Source organism: Oncorhynchus gorbuscha, linkage group LG08, assembly GCF_021184085.1.
Source record: "Oncorhynchus gorbuscha isolate QuinsamMale2020 ecotype Even-year linkage group LG08, OgorEven_v1.0, whole genome shotgun sequence".
Taxonomy (NCBI): domain Eukaryota; kingdom Metazoa; phylum Chordata; class Actinopteri; order Salmoniformes; family Salmonidae; genus Oncorhynchus; species Oncorhynchus gorbuscha.
Genome location: NC_060180.1, coordinates 78,377,794 through 78,402,435, shown reverse-complemented (window position 1 = coordinate 78,402,435; position 24,642 = coordinate 78,377,794). Strand labels below are relative to the sequence as shown.

Genomic DNA, 24,642 nt, shown 5'->3' with positions numbered 1-24,642 from the left:
ACCTGATGTCACAGGAAGGACATTAAGATCATCAAGGACATCAACCACCCGAGCCACTGCCTGTTCACCCCGCTATCATCCAGAAGGCGAGGTCAGTACAGGTGCATCAAAACAGGGACTGAGAGACTGAAGAACAGCTTCTATCTCCAGGCCATCAGACTGTTAAACAGCCACCAGTAACTCAGAGAGACTGAAGAACAGCTTCTATCTCCAGGCCATCAGACTGGTAAACAGCCACCACTAACATTGAGAGACTGCTGCCCACATTGAGACCCGATCACTGGCCACTTTAATAAATGGATCACTAGTCACTTTAAATAATGCCACTTTAATAATGTTTACATATCTTATATTACTCATATCACATGTATATACTGTATTTTATACTATCTATTGCATCTTGCCTATTTATTTTTTTATTTCACCTTTATTTAACCAGGTAGGCAAGTTGAGAACAAGTTCTCATTTACAATTGCGACCTGGCCAAGATAAAGCAAAGCAGTTCGACAGATACAACGACACAGAGTTTGGAGTAAATAAACATACAGTCAATAATACAGTATAAACAAGTCTATATACGATGTGAGCAAATGAGGTGAGAAGGGAGGTAAAGGCAAAAAGGCCATGGTGGCAAAGTAAATACAATATAGCAAGTAAAACACTGGAATGGTAGTTTTGCAATGGAAGAATGTGCAAAGTAGAAATAAAAATAATGGGGTGCAAAGGAGCAAAATAAATTAATGAATTAAATACAGTTGGGAAAGAGGTAGTTGTTTGGGCTAAATTATAGGTGGGCTATGTACAGGTGCAGTAATCTGTGAGCTGCTCTGACAGTTGGTGCTTAAAGCTAGTGAGGGAGATAAGTGTTTCCAGTTTCATAGATTTTTGTAGTTCGTTCCAGTCATTGGCAGCAGAGAACTGGAAGGAGAGGAGGCCTAAGAAATAATTGGTTTTGGGGGTGACTAGAGAGATATACCTGCTGGAGCGTGTGCTACAGGTGGGAGATGCTATGGTGACCAGCGAGCTGAGATAAGGGGGGGACTTTACCTAGCAGGGTCTTGTAGATAATAATAATATATAATAATATATGCCATTTAGCAGACGCTTTTATCCAAAGCGACTTACAGTCATGTGTGCATACATTCTACGTATGGGTGGTCCCGGGGATCGAACCCACTACCCTGGCGTTACAAGCGCCATGCTCTACCAACTGAGCTACAGGAGGACGACATGGAGCCAGTGGGTTTGGCGACGAGTATTAAGGACGAGTATTAAGCGAGGGCCAGCCAACGAGAGCGTACAGGTCGCAATGGTGGGTAGTATATGGGGCTTTGGTGACAAAACGGCCTATGCCTCTCGGCCATCGCTCATCCAATATGTACATATTCTCATTCACCCCATTAGATTTGTGTGTATTAGGTAGTTGTTGGGAATTGTTAGATTACTTGTTAGATTTTATTTGATTGAGAGAGAAAAAAATTGCAGGCCATGTAATAATTTGGCCAGGCAAAAACACAATTGAAAGCGCATTTCACAATCTGACATAATGGATGCTTACCTTTTGGGCTTTATATTGGAGATTTGCAAATTGGTTCATGTTTCAATGTCGGTTTTTAAATAAAGGTTAAATAAATAAAATAAAAATTAAGCATTTGGAATGAAGAACCGTTTGGGAGTCAAATGAGTCGGGTCTTCTAAAGTGAATGGAGCCAACTGAACCGGTTCAGGAATGCCCATCTTTAGCGCCAAAGACCACAGTCTCTCGTCATAAAGGACAGAACAAGCGTAGGAGGTGGGCAGAGCCAAGCGCCAGATCCTATTGGCGCGTTCTCGCATAGATCTGCATATTTTCGTTAGGGAACGCCTACTATGTGAAGTGTGCGTGTCCAATCACTAATTTTGCCTTTTGCACTCCTTCTAAACAACGTAAAAAAAAAAAAAACATTTTGCAAATGGTAAAGTCTACTCTGTTCATATCAGATTATAGTTTTTGGATAAATGTATTGAGATACACTTTTTAATAAATTAGGAAAGTTGCGTTATTGGGCTACCTGTCGGAAACGCCAAGCGGATGCTTCGCGTTTATACATCCGATGACATATCGGTCTCATTGTTCCGTCTGTGACCGTACTGTGCTAGCACTGTGCAGTGAGTGTGGTGCTCCTGTAGAAATGGCTGTGACAACATGTCCGGTATAACCAAAGAGGTATAGGATGAGAGGCTCAAGATAGAAGTGCAATGCAAGTAATTTCTTATGATTTGTTCGGAATTAGAAGAAAATTGAGCTAATTGGTGGATAAAAGTGGACCTTAACAGTGAATGATATCCAGGTAATTGAGTGTGAATGATCACTAGTGCGGTGGTTGCTGGTGGACCCGGGGTCACAACAGACAAGAAAGAACATATAACATATTATGAGGGCCTCCTGAGTGGCCCAGTAATACATATTATGAGGGCCTCCCTCGTGGCCCAGTAGTACATATTATGAGGGCCTCCCTAGTGGCCCAGTAGTACATATTATGAGGGCCTCTTGAGTGGCCCAGTAGTACATATTATGAGGGCCTCCCTCGTGGCCCAGTAGTACATATTATGAGGGCCTCCCTAGTGGCCCAGTAGTACATATTATGAGGGCCTCCCGAGTGGCCCAGTAGTACATATTATGAGGGCCTCCTGAGTGGCCCAGTAGTACATATTATGAGGGCCTCCTGAGTGGCCCAGTAGTACATATTATGAGGGCCTCCTGAGTGGCCCAGTAGTACATATTATGAGGGCCTCCTGAGTGGCCCAGTAGTACATATTATGAGGGCCTCCTGAGTGGCCCAGTAGTACATATTATGAGGGCCTCCTGAGTGGCCCAGTAGTACATATTATGAGGGCCTCCTGAGTGGCCCAGTAGTACATATTATGAGGGCCTCCCTAGTGGCCCAGTAGAACATATTATGAGGGCCTCCCTAGTGGCCCAGTAGTACATATTATGAGGGCCTCTTGAGTGGCCCAGTAATACATATTATGAGGGCCTCTTGAGTGGCCCAGTAATACATATTATGAGGGCCTCCCTAGTGGCCCAGTAGTACATATTATGAGGGCCTCCTGAGTGGCCCAGTAGTACATATTATGAGGGCCTCCTGAGTGGCCCAGTAGTACATATTATGAGGGCCTACTGAGTGGCCCAGTAATACATATTATGAGGGCCTCCCTAGTGGCCCAGTAGTACATATTATGAGGGCCTCCTGAGTGGCCCAGTAGTACATATTATGAGGGCCTCCTGAGTGGCCCAGTGGTACATATTATGAGGGCCTCCTGAGTGGCCCAGTAGTACATATTATGAGGGCCTCCTGAGTGGCCCAGTAGTACATATTATGAGGGCCTCCCTAGTGGCCCAGTAGTACATATTATGAGGGCCTCCTCAGTGGCCCAGTAGTACATATTATGAGGGCCTCCTGAGTGGCCCAGTAGTACATATTATGAGGGCCTCCCTAGTGGCCTAGTAGTACATATGGGTTTAAAAATATATATTTGTATTTTTATTTCACCTTTATTTAACCAGGTAGGCTAGTTGAGAACAAGTTCTCATTTGCAACTGCGACCTGGCCAAGATAAAGCATAGCAGTGTGAACAGACAACACAGAGTTACACATGGAGTAAACAATTAACAAGTCAATAACACAGTAGAAAAAAGGGGAGTCTATATACATTGTGTGCAAAAGGCATGAGGAGGTAGGCGAATAATTACAATTTTGCAGATTAACACTGGAGTGATAAATGATCAGATGGTCATGTACAGGTAGAGATATTGGTGTGCAAAAGAGCAGAAAAGTAAATAAAAACAGTATGGGGATGAGGTAGGTAAAAATGGGTGGGCTATTTACCGATAGACTATGTACAGCTGCAGCGATCGGTTAGCTGCTCAGATAGCAGATGTTTGAAGTTGGTGAGGGAGATAAAAGTCTCCAACTTCAGCGATTTTTGCAATTCGTTCCAGTCACAGGCAGCAGAGAACTGGAACGAAAGGCGGCCAAATGAGGTGTTGGCTTTAGGGATGATCAGTGAGATACACCTGCTGGAGCGCGTACTACGGATGGGTGTTGCCATCGTGACCAGTGAACTGAGATAAGGCGGAGCTTTACCTAGCATGGACTTGTAGATGACCTGGAGCCAGTGGGTCTGGTGACGAATATGTAGCGAGGGCCAGCCGACTAGAGCATACAAGTCACAGTGGTGGGGGGTATACGGTGCTTTAGTGACAAATCGGATGGCACTGTGATAAACTGCATCCAGTTTGCTGAGTAGAGTGTTGGAAGCAATTTTGTAGATGACATCGCCGAAGTCGAGGATCGGTAGGATAGTCAGTTTTACTAGGGTAAGTTTGGCGGCGTGAGTGAAGGAGGCTTTGTTGCGGAATAGAAAGCCGACTCTTGATTTGATTTTCGATTGGAGATGTTTGATATGAGTCTGGAAGGAGAGTTTACAGTCTAGCCAGACACCTAGGTACTTATAGATGTCCACATATTCAAGGTTGGAACCATCCAGGGTGGTGATGCTGGTCAGGCGTGCAGGTGCAGGCAGCGAACGCTTGAAAAGCATGCATTTGGTTTTACCAGCGTTTAAGAGCAGTTGGAGGCCACGGAAGGAGTGTTGTATGGCATTGAAGCTCGTTTGGAGGTTAGATAGCACAGTGTCCAAGGACGAGCCGGAAGTATATAGAATGGTGTCGTCTGCGTAGAGGTGGATCAGGGAATCGCCCGCAGCAAGAGCAACATCATTGATATATACAGAGAAAAGACTGGACAGCATGCCCTCCGATTTGACACACTGAACTCTGTCTGCAAAGTAATTGGTGAACCAGGCAAGGCAGTCATCCGAAAAACCGAGGCTACTGAGTCTGCCGATAAGAATATGGTGATTGACAGAGTCGAAAGCCTTGGCAAGGTCGATGAAGACGGCTGCACAGTACTGTCTTTTATCGATGGCGGTTATGATATTGTTTACATTTAGTACCTTGAGTGTGGCTGAGGTGCACCCGTGACCGGCTCGGAAACCAGATTGCACAGCGGAGAAGGTATGGTGGGATTCGAGATGGTCAGTGACCTGTTTGTTGACTTGGCTTTCGAAGACCTTAGATAGGCAGGGCAGGATGGATATAGGTCTGTAACAGTTTGGGTCCAGGGTGTCTCCCCCTTTGAAGAGGGGGATGACTGCGGCAGCTTTCCAATCCTTGGGGATCTCAGACGATATGAAAGAGAGGTTGAACAGGCTGGTAATAGGGCTTGCGACAATGGCGGCGGATAGTTTCAGAAATAGAGGGTCCAGATTCTCAAGCCCAGCTGCTTTTTACGGGTCCAGGTTTTGCAGTCCTTTCAGAACATCTGCTATCTGGATTTGGGTAAAGGAGAACCTGGAGAGGTTTGAGCGAGTAGCTGCAGGGGGGGGGCTGTTGGCCGAGGTTGGAGTAGCCAGGCGGATGGCATGGCCAGCCGTTGAGAAATAATTGTTGAAGTTTTCGATAATCATGGATTTATCGGTGGTGACCGTGTTACCTAGCCTCAGTGCAGTTGGCAGCTGGGAGGAGGTGCTCTTGTTCTCCATGGACTTTACAGTGTCCCAGAACTTTTGGGAGTTGGAGCTACAGGATGCAAACTTCTGCCTGAAGAAGCTGGCCTTAGTTTTCCTGACTGACTGCGTGTATTGGTTCCTGACTTCCCTGAACAGTTGCATATCGCGGGGACTATTCGATGCTATTGCAGTCCGCCACAGGATGTTTTTGTGCTGGTCGAGGGCAGTCAGGTCTGGAGTGAACCAAGGGCTGTATCTGTTCTTAGTTCTGCATTTTTTGAACAGAGCATGCTTATCTAAAATGGTGAGCAAGTTACTTTTAAAGAATGACCAGGCATCCTCAACTGACGGGATGAGGTCAATGTCCTTCCAGGATACCCGGGCCAGGTCGATTAGAAAGGCCTGCTCACAGAAGTGTTTTAGGGAGCGTTTGACAGTGATGAGGGGTGGTCGTTTGACTGCAGCTCAGTAGCGGATACAGACAATGAGGCAGTGATCGCTGAGATCCTGGTTGAAGACAGCGGAGGTGTATTTGGAGGGCCAGTTGGTCAGGATGACGTCTATGAGGGTGCCCTTGTTTACAGATTTAGGGTTGTACCTGGTGGGTTCCTTGATGATTTGTGTGAGATTGAGGGCATCTAGCTTAGATTGTAGGACTGCCGGGGTGTTAAGCATATCCCAGTTTAGGTCACCTAACAGAACAAACTCTGAAGCTAGATGGGGGGAGATCAATTCACAAATGGTGTCCAGGGCACAGCTGGGATTTGAGGGGGGTCGGTAGCAGGCGGCAACAGTGAGAGACTTATTTCTGGAGAGAGTCATTTTCAAAATTAGTAGTTCGAACTGTTTGGGTATGGACCTGGAAAGTATGACATTACTTTGCAGGCTATCTCTGCAGTAGACTGCAACTCCTCCCCCCTTTGGCAGTTCTATCTTGACGGAAGATGTTATAGTTGGGTATGGAAATCTCTGAATTTTTGGTGGCCATCCTGAGCCAGGATTCAGACACGGCAAGGACATCAGGGTTAGCAGAGTGTGCTAAAGCAGTGAGTAAAACAAACTTAGGGAGGAGGCTTCTGATGTTGACATGCATGAAACCAAGGCTTTTTCAAACACAGAAGTCAAACACAGAACAAATGAGGGTGCCTGGGGACATGCAGGGCCTGAGTGGCCCAGTAGAATATATATATAGGAGGTGAGGGCCCTCAGAGTGTGGTGTCAGGAAAATAACCTCACACTCAACGTCAACAAAACTAAGGAGATGAGGGAGCACCCCCCTATCCACATCGACGGGACAGTAGTGGAGAGGGTAGAAAGTTTTAAGTTCCTCGGTGTACACATCACGGACAAACTGAATTGGTCCACCCACACAGACAGCGTGGTGAAGAAGGCACAGCAGCGCCTCTTCAACCTCAGGAAGCTGAAGAAATTCGGCTTGACACCAAAAGCACTCTGCGGGCTGTATCACCGCCTGGTATGGCAACTGCTCCGGCCACAACCGTAAGGCTCTCCAGAGTGTAGTGAGGTCTGCACAACGCATTACAGGGGGCAAACTACTCCAGGATACCTACGTATACCACCCGATGTCACAGGAAGGCCATAAAGATCATCAAATACAACAACCACCCGAGCCACTGCCTGTTCACCCTGCTATCATCCAGAAGGCGAGGTCAGTACAGGTGCATCAAAGCAGGGATCGAGAGATTGAAAAACAGCTTCTATCTCAAGGCCATCAGACTGTTAAACAGACACCACTAACATTGAGTGGATGCTGCCATACATGTATAGAGTACAGTATATACATATGAGATGAGTAATGTAGGGTATGTAAACAAGATGCAGTAGATGGTATAGAGTACAGTATATACATATGAGATGAGTAATGTAGGGTATGTAAAAATGATATTAAGTGGCATTGTTTAAAGTGGCTACTGTCCCGTATCACTAGCCACTTTAAACAATGCCTCTTAATATCATTTTTACATACCCTACATTACTCATCTCATATGTATATACTGTACTCTATACCATCTACTGCATCTTGTTTACATACCCTACATTACTCATCTCATATGTATATACTGTACTCTATACCATCTACTGCATCTTGCCTATGCCGTTCTGTACCATCACTCATTCATATATCTTTATGTACATATTCTTCATTCCTTTACACTTGTGTGCTTAACCTTTTTGGGATAGGGGATAGCATTTTCACTTTTAGATGAATAGCGTTCCCAGAGTAAACTGCCTGCTCCTCAGTCCCAGTTGCTAATATATGCATATTATTATTACTATTGGATAGAAAACACTCTGAAGTTTCTAAAACTGTTTGAATGATGTCTGGGCTCATGAGACCTCTTTGAGTCAGTGGTCTGGCAGAGATCCTTGGTCTCCCGACAGAGTTACCTCTCATTCCAGTGCTTCTCTGAAGACAAAGGAATTCTCCGGTTGGAACATTTTAAAAATGTTTTATGTTAAAAACGTCCTAACGATTGATTCCATACATCGTTTGACATGTTTCTAAAGGACTGTAATGGAACTGTTAGAGTTTTTGTCTGAATGAAATGCTTGCGTCTCATGAAGATGGATTATGGGCTGAACACGCTAACAACAAGTGGCTATTTGGACATACATGATGGAACTTTATGGAACAAATCAATGGGATTTCTGGGAGTGCCTTCTGATGAAGATATTTATGGTGTTGTTCCTATCTTTGTTGATTCCAAAATGGCGGATATTCCTCTGGCTGTTTTGGGCTCTGAGCACCGTTCTCAGATTATGCTTTTTCTGGTCTGAAGCAGCGGTCTCAGGCAGTGGTCTGAGGTAGCAGAGGTAGCAGTCTGAGGTAGCAGTCTGAGGCAGCGGTCTGAGGCAGCGGTCTGAGACAGTGGTGCAGCGGTCTGAGGTAGCAGTCTGAGACAGAGGTCTGCAGCGGTCTGAGGCAGCGGTCTGAGGCAGTGGTGCAGCGGTCTGAGGCAGCGGTCTGAAGTAGCAGTCTGAGGCAGCGGTCTGCAGTGGTCTGCAGCGGTCTGAGGCAGCGGTCTGAGGCAGCGGTCTGAGGCAGTGGTGCAGCGGTCTGAGGCAGCGGTCTGATGCAGTGGTGCAGCGGTCTGAGGCAGCGGTCTGAGGCAGTGGTCTGATGCAGTGGTGCAGCGGTCTGAGGCAGTGGTCTGATGCAGTGGTGCAGTTGTCTGAGGCAGCGGTCTGAGCCAGTGGTCTGAGGCAGTGGTGCAGCGGTCTGAGGCAGCGGTGTGAGGCAGTGGTCTGATGCAGTGGTGCAGCGGTCTGAGGCAGTGGTCTGAAGCAGCGGTCTGAGGCAGCGGTCTGGCGGTCTGAGGCAGCGGTGCAGCGGTCTGAGGCAGCGGTGCAGCGGTCTGAGGCAGCGGTCTGAGGCAGCGGTCTGAGGCAGCAGTCTGAGGCAGCGGTGCAGCGGTCTGAGGCAGCGGTCTGAAGCAGCGGTCTGAGGCAGTGGTCTGAGGCAGTGGTCTGAGGCAGTGGTGCAGCGGTCTGAGGCAGTGGTCTGAGGCAGCGGTCTGAGGCAGTGGTGCAGTGGTCTGAGGCAGCGGTCTGAAGCAGCGGTCTGAGGCAGTGGTCTGAGGCAGTGGTCTGAGGCAGCGGTCTGAGGCAGTGGTCTGAGGCACTGCATCTCAGTGCTAGAGGCATCACTGTAGTTCCTGGTTAGATTCCAGGCAGCATCACAGCCGGCCGTGAATGGGAGTCCTATTGGGCAGGGTCGTCCAAGTTTGGCCCGGGGTAGGCCGTCATGGGCGGCAGGGTAGCCTAGTGGTTAGAGCGTTGGACTAGTAACCGGAAGGTTGCAAGTTCAAATCCCCGAGCTGACAAGGTACAAATCTGTCGTTCTGGTTAACCCACTGTTCCTAGGCCGTCATTGAAAATAAGAATTTGTTCTTAACTGACTTGCCTAGTTAAATAAAGGTAAAAAAAATACATTGTAATTAAGAATTTGTTCTTAACCGACTTGCCTCATTAAATAAATATAAATAAAGTTGGTACAGCCGATATGCCAACTTCTGTCTATAGCGAACAGTTTGGGTTACACACTAACATGACCCATCTGTGGAAGGGTGGGACTCTCACATACAGGGTTTTTCTTTATTTGTACTGTTTTCTACATTGTAGAATAATAGTGAAGACACTATGAAATAACACATTTTGTCATGTCGTGACAAAAAAGTGTTCTTTATATTTGAGATTCTTCAAAGTAGCCACCCTTTGCCTTGATGACAGCTTTAGATTCTCTCAACCAACTTCATGAGGTAGTCACCTGGAATGCATTTCAATTAACAGGTGTGCCTTGGTAAAAGTACATTTCTGGAATTTCTTTCCGTAATGCATTTGAGCCAATCCGGACAACAGGCCCTCTGATTTGACACACTGTCTAAGAAGGAGTTGGTGAACCAGGCGAGGCAGTCATTTGAGAAACCAAGGCTGTCGAGTCTGCCGATAAGAATGTGGTGATTGACAGAGTCGAAAGCCTTGGCCAGGTCGATGAATACGGCTGCACAGTAATGTCTCTTATTGATGGTGGTTATGATATCGTTTAGGACCTTGAGCGTGGCTGAGGTGAACCCGTGACCAGCTCGGAAACCAGATTGCATTGGTGTGTGGGGTGGTGTGTTGTTGTGGGTGGTGTGGCGAGGTGTGTAGGGGTGGGGAAGTGTGATGTGTTGATGTGGTGTGTTCTGGTGTCTTGTGGTGTGTTGTTGTGGGTGGTGTGGCAAGGTGTGTAGGGGTGGGGAAGTGTGGTGTGTTGATGTGGTGTGTTCTGGTGTTTTGTGGTGTGTTCTGGAGTCTTGTGGTGTGTTGTGGGTGGTGTGGCAAGGTGTGTAGGGGTGGGGAAGTGTGGTGTGTTGATGTGGTGTGTTCTGGTGTCTTGTGTTGTGTTCTGGAGTCTTGTGGTGTGTTCTGGTGTCATGTGGTGTGTTCTGGTGTCTTGTGGTGTGTTCTGGAGTCTTGTGGTGTGTTCTGGTGTCATGTGGTGTGTTCTGGTGTCATGTGGTGTGTTCTGGAGTCTTGTGGTGTGTTCTGGTGTCATGTGGTGTGTTCTGGAGTCTTGTGGTGTGTTCTGGTGTCATGTGGTGTGTTCTGGAGTCTTGTGGTGTGTTCTGGAGTCTTGTGGTGTGTTCTGGTGTCTTGTGGTGTGTTCTGGTGTCATGTGGTGTGTTCTGGTGTCTTGTGGTGTGTTGTTCTGGTGTGTTGTGGTGAAGATACTCCAATATCCAGAGAATAAGTATGTAATTGACAACAGCAACCCAGTTCTGGTAAACCTCCAGACAGGATACATATGGTTCACAGCTAACAAATTAAAACCAGGTGCAGATGCACACACACACACACACACACACACACACACACACACACACACACACACACACACACACACACACACACACACACACACACACACACACACACACACACACACACACACACACACACACACACACACACACACACACACACACACACACACACACACACACACACACACACACACACAGGTCTGGTTACACCACAGCTGGCTTTATTACATCATTTTCAGTTTACAACAAATGCATTTCAGTGTGATTTGTGTGTGTGTGTTTGAGTTTGTGTGTGTGTGTGTGTGTGTTGGATATATGTAACTACCGATCTGTGTGTGTGTGTGTATGTGTTGGATATATGTAACTACCGATCTGTGTGTGTGTGTGTGTGAGAGAGAGATATCTAAATGACTGTCTGATCTAGAATAATAACAGATAAGAAACACTTTCACTGAAATTAAAAACTATAAAACTGTTTGAAAACATAACGACTTTGTAAGTCAAAGCCTATTTAAACTTAAGACTGTTTGAAAAATTAAGACTGTTTGAAAAGTTAAGACTGTTTGAAAAGTTAAGACTGTTTTGCGAGACATTGACACTGTGTAACTCCTTCCACTAGAATATCACATTTAGTGTAAAATACAAACGTACTGATATAGGCCTCACAGAGAGGGATCTCTTATAGAAAAACACAAAAATCAACAACAACAACAACAATTGACCTACAGCTGTAACATTGTACACATTCAATATCAGTAACTCTCTGATAAGAGAGGCTTTGGTTGTTTGTGCTTATCTAGTTAATGGTGGAATCTGTCATTTAACTAATTAAAAATATTCAACAATCTGGAGGCTCTTGTGTCTTTCGGACGAGCTAGAAGTTTAGCTTCCAAGTTTTGCCATTTTGCTAAAACCTGGAAAATCACAGAGCACCATATGACTTTAATTCAAAACTCAGAGAACACCCTTTTGTTTATTTTTCACGGACTACAGCTTTAACAGCTAGTTAGAACACAGCTGGTTAGCTGCTTAGCTGGTTATCTGCTTAGCTGGTTAGCTGCTTAGCAGACCCAGCGGATGAAGCGTTCGAGGAATGTGGGTTTCCCCAGCGTGGCGTAGTCCTCTCCTCTAAAGATGGCTGACGTGTCTCCTAGGGCAACCTTCCTCAGCACTTCCTGGTCCGTGTCGGTCCCCATGGCGATCACCGTGGGAATGCCCTCGGCCCGCCGCATGGCTGAGACACCCTCCTCCAGGCTGTCGCCGTCGGTGATGCCGTCGGTGATAAAGACGAAGGACAGTTCAGCGTTACGACGTGCCAGGCGGCTTCCCTGTAGACCACACAGAGAGACAGTACAGTTATACAGCATTAGGACTGCCAGGAGGCTTCCCTGTAGACCACACAGAGAGACAGTACAGTTATACAGCATTAGGACTGCCAGGAGGCTTCCCTGTAGACCACACAGAGAGACAGTACAGTTATACAGCATTAGGACTGCCAGGAGGCTTCCCTGTAGACCACACAGAGAGGCAGTACAGTTATCCAGCATTAGGACTGCCAGGCGGCTTCCCTGTAGACCACACAGAGAGACAGTACAGTTATCCAGCATTAGGACTGCCAGGAGGCTTCCCTGTAGACCACACAGAGAGACAGTACAGTTATACAGCATTAGGACTGCCAGGAGGCTTCCCTGTAGACCACACAGAGAGACAGTACAGTTATCCAGCATTAGGACTGCCAGGAGGCTTCCCTGTAGACCACACAGAGAGACAGTACAGTTATACAGCATTAGGACTGCCAGGAGGCTTCCCTGTAGACCACACAGAGAGACAGTACAGTTATACAGCATTAGGACTGCCAGGAGGCTTCCCTGTAGACCACACAGAGAGGCAGTACAGTTATACAGCATTAGGACTGCCAGGAGGCTTTGAGACCACACAGAGAGACAGTACAGTTATACAGCATTAGGACTGCCAGGAGGCTTCCCTGTAGACCACACAGAGAGGCAGTACAGTTATACAGCATTAGGACAGCCAGGAGGCTTCCCTGAAAACAAGGGAAGGTGCTGGACTATTGAAAACAGGGGAGGGTGCTGGTGTATTGAAAACAGGGGAGGGTGCTGGAGTGTTGAAAACAGGGGAGGGTGCTGGTGTATTGAAAATGGGAGGGTGCTGGTATATTGAAACTGGGGAGGGTGCTGGAGTATTGAAACCTGGGGAGGGTGCTGGAGAGTTGAAAACAAGGGAGGGTGCTGGAGTGTTGAAAACAAGGGAGGGTGCTGGAGTGTTGAAACCTGGGGAGGGTGCTGGAGTGTTGAAAACAAGGGAGGGTGTTGGTGTATTGGAAACTGGGGAGCGTGCTGGTGTATTGAAAACAGGGGAGGGTGCTGGTGTATTGAAACCTGGGGAGGGTGCTGGAGTATTGAAAACAAGGGAGGGTGCTGGTGTATTGGAAACTGGGGAGGGTGCTGGAGTATTGAAACCTGGGGAGGGTGCTGGAGTATTAACCTGGGGAGGGTGCTGGTATATTGAAACCTGGGGAGGCTGCTGGTATATTGAAACCTGGGGAGGGTGCTGGTATATTGAAACCTGGGGAGATATTTTTAATGTTTATATAATTTGTTTTGAGAATACAATACAGCTCAGTAGTTGAATGATTTATTTAATTCAGGGGTTTCTGCTCGTCTTTATCAGGGTGCTATTAATGAAGGATCTGACTGTACCTGTGACATCGCCAGGTTGTTGACAGCGTGTATGATGGCGCTGCCCAGAGAGGAGGCGGAGTCCATGTAGCTCATCCCTGCCAGCGAATCAGCGATCACCGTCAGATTGTGCGTGAGCGAAAACTCCACCCTCTGTTCTGACTGGCCGCCGTACTGCAGCAGGGCCACGCGGGCGTTCCTGTTGTCTGATTCGCCGTTGGCCAGCGTGAGGCGGCGCGCCACGTTCTCAATGAACTCCTTGGCTCGGCGGTGGTTCTCCACTCCCATCCTCTCTGACCCGTCCAGCATGAACACAAGGTCCACAGGGCGCTGGACACAGCTGGCCACCGCTGGCTCTGAAACACACACACACACACACACGTTGACACGTTGAAGACACACACACACGTTGACACGTTGAAGACACACACACACGTTGAAGGGACACACACACGTTGAAGACACACACAGCGATTGGATAAACCTTTGTGTATTTTCATCTATTATCGTATGTATATGTTATAGTATGTATCTGTTATAGTATGTATATGTTATAGTATGTATCTGTTATAGTATGTATCTGTTATAGTATGTATCTGTTATAGTATGTATCTGTTATAATATGTATCTGTTATTATGGTATGTATCTGTTATAGTATGTATCTGTTATAGTATGTATATGTTATTATAGTATGTATATGTTATAGTATGTATCTGTTATAATATGTATCTGTTATAGTATGTATCTGTTATAGTATGTATCTGTTATAATATGTATCTGTTATAGTATGTATCTGTTATAGTATGTATCTGTTATAATATGTATCTGTTATAGTATGTATCTGTTATAGTATGTATCTGTTATATCTGTTATATGTATCTGTTATAGTATGTATCTGTTATAGTATGTATCTGTTATAATAATCTGTTATAATATGTATCTGTTATAGTATGTATCTGTTATAGTATGTATCTGTTATAGTATGTATATGTTATTATAGTATGTATCTGTTATAGTATGTATCTGTTATAGTATGTATCTGTTATAGTATGTATCTGTTATAGTATGTATCTGTTATAGTATGTATCTGTTATAGTATGTATCTGTTATAATATGTATCTGTTATAGTATGTATATGTTATAGTATGTATCTGTTATAGTATGTATCTGTTATAGTATGTATATGTTATTATAGTATGTATATGTTATAGTATGTATCTGTTATAATATGTATCTGTTATAGTATGTATCTGTTATAGTATGTATCTGTTATAATATGTATCTGTTATAGTATGTATCTGTTATAATATGTATCTGTTATAGTATGTATCTGTTATTATAGTATGTATCTGTTATAGTATGTATCTGTTATAATATGTATCTGTTATTATAGTATGTATCTGTTATAATATGTATCTGTTATAGTATGTATCTGTTATAGTATGTATCTGTTATAGTATGTATCTGTTATAGTATGTATCTGTTATAATATGTATCTGTTATAATATGTATCTGTTATAGTATGTATCTGTTATAGTATGTATATGTTATTATAGTATGTATATGTTATAGTATGTATCTGTTATAATATGTATCTGTTATAATATGTATCTGTTATAGTATGTATCTGTTATAGTATGTATCTGTTATAGTATGTATATGTTATTATAGTATGTATCTGTTATAGTATGTATCTGTTATAGTATGTATCTGTTATAGTATGTATCTGTTATAGTATGTATCTGTTATAGTATGTATCTGTTATAGTATGTATCTGTTATAGTATGTATCTGTTATAATATGTATCTGTTATAGTATGTATCTGTTATAATATGTATCTGTTATAGTATGTATCTGTTATAGTATGTATCTGTTATAATATGTATCTGTTATAGTATGTATCTGTTATAATATGTATCTGTTATAGTATGTATCTGTTATAGTATGTATCTGTTATAGTATGTATCTGTTATAGTATGTATCTGTTATAGTATGTATCTGTTATAATATGTATCTGTTATAGTATGTATCTGTTATAGTATGTATCTGTTATAATATGTATCTGTTATAGTATGTATCTGTTATAGTATGTATCTGTTATAATATGTATCTGTTATAGTATGTATATGTTATTATAGTATGTATCTGTTATAGTATGTATCTGTTATAGTATGTATCTGTTATAGTATGTATCTGTTATAGTATGTATCTGTTATAATATGTATCTGTTATAGTATGTATCTGTTATAGTATGTATCTGTTATAATATGTATCTGTTATAATATGTATCTGTTATAGTATGTATATGTTATTATAGTATGTATCTGTTATAGTATGTATCTGTTATAGTATGTATCTGTTATAGTATGTATCTGTTATAGTATGTATCTGTTATAGTATGTATCTGTTATAATATGTATCTGTTATAGTATGTATATGTTATAGTATGTATCTGTTATAGTATGTATCTGTTATAGTATGTATATGTTATTATAGTATGTATATGTTATAGTATGTATCTGTTATAATATGTATCTGTTATAGTATGTATCTGTTATAGTATGTATCTGTTATAATATGTATCTGTTATAGTATGTATCTGTTATAATATGTATCTGTTATAGTATGTATCTGTTATTATAGTATGTATCTGTTATAGTATGTATCTGTTATAATATGTATCTGTTATTATAGTATGTATCTGTTATAATATGTATCTGTTATAGTATGTATCTGTTATAGTATGTATCTGTTATAGTATGTATCTGTTATAATATGTATCTGTTATAATATGTATCTGTTATAGTATGTATCTGTTATAGTATGTATATGTTATTATAGTATGTATATGTTATAGTATGTATCTGTTATAATATGTATCTGTTATAATATGTATCTGTTATAGTATGTATCTGTTATAGTATGTATCTGTTATAGTATGTATATGTTATTATAGTATGTATCTGTTATAGTATGTATCTGTTATAGTATGTATCTGTTATAGTATGTATCTGTTATAGTATGTATCTGTTATAGTATGTATCTGTTATAGTATGTATCTGTTATAGTATGTATCTGTTATAATATGTATCTGTTATAGTATGTATCTGTTATAATATGTATCTGTTATAGTATGTATCTGTTATAGTATGTATCTGTTATAATATGTATCTGTTATAGTATGTATCTGTTATAATATGTATCTGTTATAGTATGTATCTGTTATAGTATGTATATGTTATTATAGTATGTATATGTTATAGTATGTATCTGTTATAATATGTATCTGTTATAATATGTATCTGTTATAGTATGTATCTGTTATAGTATGTATCTGTTATAGTATGTATCTGTTATAATATGTATCTGTTATAGTATGTATCTGTTATAATATGTATCTGTTATTATAGTATGTATCTGTTATAGTATGTATCTGTTATAATATGTATCTGTTATAGTATGTATCTGTTATTATAGTATGTATCTGTTATAGTATGTATCTGTTATAGTATGTATATGTTATTATAGTATGTATATGTTATAGTATGTATCTGTTATAGTATGTATCTGTTATAGTATGTATCTGTTATAGTATGTATCTGTTATTATAGTATGTATCTGTTATAGTATGTATCTGTTATAGTATGTATCTGTTATAATATGTATCTGTTATAATATGTATCTGTTATAGTATGTATCTGTTATAATATGTATCTGTTATAGTATGTATCTGTTATAATATGTATCTGTTATTATAGTATGTATCTGTTATAGTATGTATCTGTTATAATATGTATCTGTTATAGTATGTATCTGTTATTATAGTATGTATCTGTTATAGTATGTATCTGTTATTATAGTATGTATCTGTTATAGTATGTATCTGTTATAGTATGTATCTGTTATAATATGTATCTGTTATAATATGTATCTGTTATAATATGTATCTGTTATAGTATGTATCTGTTATAGTATGTATCTGTTATAGTATGTATCTGTTATAATATGTATCTGTTATAGTATGTATCTGTTATAATATGTATCTGTTATTATAGTATGTATCTGTTATAGTATGTATCTGTTATAATATGTATCTGTTATAGTATGTATCTGTTATTATAGTATGTATCTGTTATAGTATGTATCTGTTATAGTATGTATATGTTATTATAGTATGTATATGTTATAGTATGTATCTGTTATAGTATGTATCTGTTATAATATGTATCTGTTATAGTATGTATCTGTTATAATATGTATCTGTTATAGTATGTATCTGTTATAATATGTATCTGTTATAGTATGTATCTGTTATAGTATGTATCTGTTATAATATGTATCTGTTATAATATGTATCTGTTATAGTATGTATCTGTTATAGTATGTATCTGTTATAGTATGTATCTGTTATAGTATGTATCTGTTATAGTATGTATCTGTTATAATATGTATCTGTTATAGTATGTATCTGTTATAGTATGTATCTCTTATAGTATGTATCTGTTATAGTATGTATCTGTTATAGTATGTATCGGTTAAAATATGTATCTGTTATAGTATGTATCTGTTATAGTATGTATCTGTTATAGTATGTATCTGTTATAGTATGTATCTGTTATTATAGTATGTATCTGTTATAGTATGTATCTGTTATAGTATGTATATGTTATTATAGTATGTATCTGTTATAGTATGTATCTGTTATAGTATGTATATGTTATTATAGTATGTATCTGTTATAGTATGTATCTGTTATAGTATGTATATGTTATTATAGTATGTATCTGTTATTATAGTATGTATCTGTTATAGTATGTATCTGTTATAGTATGTATCTGTTATAGTATGTATATGTTATTATAGTATGTATCTGTTATAGTATGTATCTGTTATAGTATGTATCTGTTATAGTATGTATCTGTTATAATATGTATCTGTTATTATAGTATGTATCTGTTATAGTATGTATCTGTTATAGTATGTATCTGTTATAGTATGTATCTGTTATAGTATGTATCTGTTATAGTATGTATCTGTTATTATGGTATGTATCTGTTATAGTATGTATCTGTTATAGTATGTATATGTTATTATAGTATGTATATGTTATAGTATGTATCTGTTATAATATGTATCTGTTATAGTATGTATCTGTTATAGTATGTATATGTTATTATAGTATGTATCTGTTATAGTATGTATCTGTTATAGTATGTATCTGTTATTATAGTATGTATATGTTATTATAGTATGTATCTGTTATAGTATGTATCTGTTATAATATGTATCTGTTATAGTATGTATCTGTTATAGTATGTATCTGTTATAGTATGTATCTGTTATAGTATGTATCTGTTATAGTATGTATCTGTTATAATATGTATCTGTTATAGTATGTATATGTTATTATAGTATGTATCTGTTATAGTATGTATCTGTTATAGTATGTATCTGTTATAGTATGTATCTGTTATAGTATGTATCTGTTATAATATGTATCTGTTATAGTATGTATCTGTTATAATATGTATCTGTTATTATAGTATGTATCTGTTATAGTATGTATCTGTTATAATATGTATCTGTTATAGTATGTATCTGTTATTATAGTATGTATCTGTTATAGTATGTATCTGTTATAGTATGTATATGTTATTATAGTATGTATATGTTATAGTATGTATCTGTTATAGTATGTATCTGTTATAGTATGTATCTGTTATAGTATGTATCTGTTATTATAGTATGTATCTGTTATAGTATGTATCTGTTATAGTATGTATCTGTTATAATATGTATCTGTTATAGTATGTATCTGTTATAATATGTATCTGTTATAGTATGTATCTGTTATAATATGTATCTGTTATAATATGTATCTGTTATAGTATGTATCTGTTATAGTATGTATCTGTTATAGTATGTATCTGTTATAGTATGTATCTGTTATAGTATGTATCTGTTATAATATGTATCTGTTATAGTATGTATCTGTTATAGTATGTATCTCTTATAGTATGTATCTGTTATAGTATGTATCTGTTATAGTATGTATCGGTTAAAATATGTATCTGTTATAGTATGTATCTGTTATAGTATGTATCTGTTATAGTATGTATCTGTTATAGTATGTATCTGTTATTATAGTATGTATCTGTTATAGTATGTATCTGTTATAGTATGTATATGTTATTATAGTATGTATCTGTTATAGTATGTATCTGTTATAGTATGTATATGTTATTATAGTATGTATCTGTTATAGTATGTATCTGTTATAGTATGTATATGTTATTATAGTATGTATCTGTTATTATAGTATGTATCTGTTATAGTATGTATCTGTTATAGTATGTATCTGTTATAGTATGTATATGTTATTATAGTATGTATCTGTTATAGTATGTATCTGTTATAGTATGTATCTGTTATAGTATGTATCTGTTATAATATGTATCTGTTATTATAGTATGTATCTGTTATAGTATGTATCTGTTATAGTATGTATCTGTTATAGTATGTATCTGTTATAGTATGTATCTGTTATTATGGTATGTATCTGTTATAGTATGTATCTGTTATAGTATGTATATGTTATTATAGTATGTATATGTTATAGTATGTATCTGTTATAATATGTATCTGTTATAGTATGTATATGTTATTATAGTATGTATATGTTATTATAGTATGTATCTGTTATAGTATGTATCTGTTATAGTATGTATCTGTTATTATAGTATGTATATGTTATTATAGTATGTATCTGTTATAGTATGTATCTGTTATAATATGTATCTGTTATAGTATGTATCTGTTATAGTATGTATCTGTTATAGTATGTATCTGTTATAGTATGTATCTGTTATAGTATGTATCTGTTATTATGGTATGTATCTGTTATAGTATGTATCTGTTATAGTATGTATATGTTATTATAGTATGTATCTGTTATAGTATGTATCTGTTATAGTCTGTTATAGTATGTATATGTTATTATAGTATGTATCTGTTATAGTATGTATCTGTTATAGTATGTATATGTTATTATAGTATGTATCTGTTATAGTATGTATCTGTTATAATATGTATCTGTTATAGTATGTATCTGTTATAGTATGTATCTGTTATAGTATGTATCTGTTATAGTATGTATCTGTTATTATAGTATGTATCTGTTATAGTATGTATCTGTTATAGTATGTATCTGTTATAATATGTATCTGTTATAGTATGTATCTGTTATAATATGTATCTGTTATAGTATGTATCTGTTATAGTATGTATATGTTATTATAGTAATATATGCCATTTAGCAGACGCTTTTATCCAAAGCGACTTACAGTCATGTGTGCATACATTCTATGTATGGGTGGTCCCGGGGATCGAACCCACTACCCTGGCGTTACAAGCGCTATGCTCTACTAACTGAGCTACACAGGACCACAGGACCAGTATAGTATGTATCTGTTATAATATGTATCTGTTATAGTATGTATATGTTATTATAGTATGTATCTGTTATAGTATGTATCTGTTATAGTATGTATCTGTTATAGTATGTATCTGTTATAGTATGTATCTGTTATAGTATGTATCTGTTATAGTATGTATCTTTTATAGTATGTATCTGTTATAATATGTATCTGTTATAGTATGTATCTGTTATAATATGTATCTGTTATAGTATGTATCTGTTATAGTATGTATCTGTTATAGTATGTATCTGTTATAGTATGTATCTGTTATAGTATGTATCTGTTATAGTATGTATCTGTTATAATATGTATCTGTTATAGTATGTATCTGTTATTATAGTATGTATCTGTTATTATAGTATGTATCTGTTATTATAGTATGTATCTGTTATAATATGTATCTGTTATAGTATGTATCTGTTATAATATGTATCTGTTATAGTATGTATCTGTTATAATATGTATCTGTTATAGTATGTATCTGTTATAGTATGTATATGTTATTATAGTATGTATCTGTTATAGTATGTATATGTTATTATAGTATGTATCTGTTATAGTATGTATCTGTTATAGTATGTATCTGTTATAGTATGTATCTGTTATAGTATGTATCTGTTATAGTATGTATCTGTTATAGTATGTATCTGTTATAGTATGTATCTGTTATAGTATGTATATGTTATTATAGTATGTATCTGTTATAGTATGTATCTGTTATAGTATGTATCTGTTATAGTATGTATATGTTATTATAGTATGTATCTGTTATAGTATGTATCTGTTATAGTATGTATATGTTATTATAGTATGTATCTGTTATAGTATGTATCTGTTATAGTATGTATCTGTTATAGTATGTATATGTTATTATAGTATGTATCTGTTATAGTATGTATCTGTTATAGTATGTATATGTTATTATAGTATGTATCTGTTATAGTATGTATCTGTTATAGTATGTATCTGTTATTATAGTATGTATCTGTTATAGTATGTTTCTGTTATTATAGTATGTATCCGTTAAAGTATGTATCTGTTATAGTATGTATCTGTTATAGTATGTATCTGTTATAGTATGTATATGTTATTATAGTATGTATATGTTATAGTATGTATCTGTTATAGTATGTATCTGTTATAGTATGTATCTGTTATAATATGTATCTGTTATAGTATGTATCAGAATGATCTTACCAGTTTTACATGGAAGGTCAGGACACACGATCACAGGGTCTAAGAGAGAAGTATTCATCATTTATCTCTGTTATACAAGTACTATGTGTACAAGAGAATGTGTGTATTTAGGTGTGTGTGTGTACCTGGGCAGAGCACGGTCTCTATCTTGTCGATGAACTCCTCTGCCACCAGATCAGCGAAGCGCCTCATCCCCAGCACCCTACCTTCTCTCTGACAGGCTATACTCTTCAGGCTCTCATTCTCCTCTATCTGGTCAAACATGTCCCCTATACCTATAGCGCTCACGTCCACACTGGGGTCGCTGCTCACACACACACACACACACACACACACACACACACACACACACACACACACACACACACACACACACACACACACACACACACACACACACACACACACACACACACACACACACACACACACACACACACACACACACACACACAAATCATAAGATAGGTGGCACACACAGCTGATAAAACACAGCTGTCCCCCCTCGACACACACACACACACGCACACACACACAGCTCCATCTCCCGGGTCTGGTACCTGCAGAGGTATGTGAGCAGTGAGTCATCGTCCCTGGGGTCGAACCGTCCGTCTGTGATGACCACCACGGTGACGTTGGCTTTAGCTCGGCGGCTGTCCTTAATCAGGTGGTCGTAGGCGTACTTCAGCGCTGACGGGGTCCACGTCCCCCCGGCTATCCACTCCAGACGCTTCACTGCATCCTGAAGACAGACGGACAGGGTGGGAAGGTGTTAGCCCACTGAGCTCGGGGAGTTAATGCAATTCTTCAGGTCTCATCCTGCAAAGGGTCGGGCCGAGGGAAGGCGGGGGTGTGTGTGTTTATGTCTCAGTCTGGGTTCGAAGGTCAAACTCAGGCGATCTGAACACCACAAGACTGTCGCCCGCTGAGCTAAAGCCTTGGCATTAACTCGGGGAGCTAACACAAGTCTTCAGGTGTCAGGTCATGTTAGACTTGTGTGTCGCTCCACTTCAAGACAGACAGGGAGTCACATATTATGGTATATAGTTTATTATTATTATATTACTCTGAGGTAGAGGTCACATATTATGGTATATAGTTTATTATTATTATTATTGTTATAGTACCTTGAAGTAGGACGATTAAGTCCTATATGCTAATCGTCCTCCTAAGGCTAAATCCTATATGCTAATTGTCCTCCTATGGCTAAATCCTATATGCTAATCGTCCTCCTAAAGGTAAGCTAAATCCTATATGCTAATCGTCCTCCTACGGCTAAATCCTATATGCTAATCGTCCTCCTAAAGGTAAGCTAAATCCTATATGCTAATCGTCCTCCTACGGCTAAATCCTATATGCTAATCGTCCTCCTAAAGGTAGGCGAAATCCTATATGCTAATCGTCCTCCTAAAGGTAAGCTAGACCCTATATGCTAATCGTCCTCCTAAGGCTAAATCCTATATGCTAATCGTCCTCCTAAAGGTAGGCTAAATCCTATATCCTATATGCTAATCATCCTCCTAAAGGTAGGCTAAATCCTAAATCCTATATGCTAATCGTCCTCCTAAAGGTAGGCTAAATCCTATATGCTAATCGTCCTCCTAAAGGGAGGCTATATCCTATATGCTAATCATCCTCCTAAAGGTAGGCTAAATCCTATATGCTAATCGTCCTCCTAAAGGTAGGCTAAATCCTAAATCCTATATGCTAATCATCCTCCTAAAGGTAGGCTAAATCCTATATGCTAATCGTCCTCCTAAAGGTAGGCTAAATCCTAAATCCTATATGCTAATCATCCTCATAAAGGTAGGCTAAATCCTATATGCTAATCGTCCTCCTAAAGGTAGGCTAAATCCTATATCCTATATGCTAATCGTCCTCCTAAAGGTAGGCTAAATCCTAAATCCTATATGCTAATCATCCTCCTAAAGGGAGGCTATATCCTATATGCTAATCATCCTCCTAAAGGTAGGCTAAATCCTATATGCTAATCGTCCTCCTAAAGGGAGGCTAAATCCTATATGCTAATCATCCTCCTAAAGGTAGGCTAAATCCTAAATCCTATATGCTAATCGTCCTCCTAAAGGTAGGCTAAATCCTAAATCCTATATGCTAATCGTCCTCCTAAAGGTAGGCTAAATCCTATATGCTAATCGTCCTCCTAAAGGTAGGCTAAATCCTAAATCCTATATGCTAATCGTCCTCCTAAAGGGAGGCTATATCCTATATGCTAATCATCCTCCTAAAGGTAGGCTAAATCCTAAATCCTATATGCTAATCGTCCTCCTAAAGGTAGGCTAAATCCTATATGCTAATCGTCCTCCTAAGGGGAGGCTAAATCCTATATGCTAATCGTCCTCCTACGGCTAAATCCTATATGCTAATCG

General features: G+C 38.9%; 1 pseudogene across 1 annotated transcript in view; it reads right to left on the bottom strand.

Annotated features, from left to right (window-relative positions):
- Positions 1-11,079: 11,079 nt before the first annotated feature.
- LOC124042209 overlaps positions 11,080-24,642 on the bottom strand; it is an 84,467-nt pseudogene continuing 70,904 nt past the window's right edge. The window contains exons 24-28 of the transcript XR_006840053.1: positions 22,816-22,997; positions 22,381-22,559; positions 22,256-22,294; positions 13,601-13,935; positions 11,080-12,208 (exon numbers count right to left, since the gene is read on the bottom strand). The product of XR_006840053.1 is annotated as a collagen alpha-2(VI) chain-like (transcript). The remainder of the gene's footprint in view (positions 12,209-13,600; positions 13,936-22,255; positions 22,295-22,380; positions 22,560-22,815; positions 22,998-24,642) is intronic.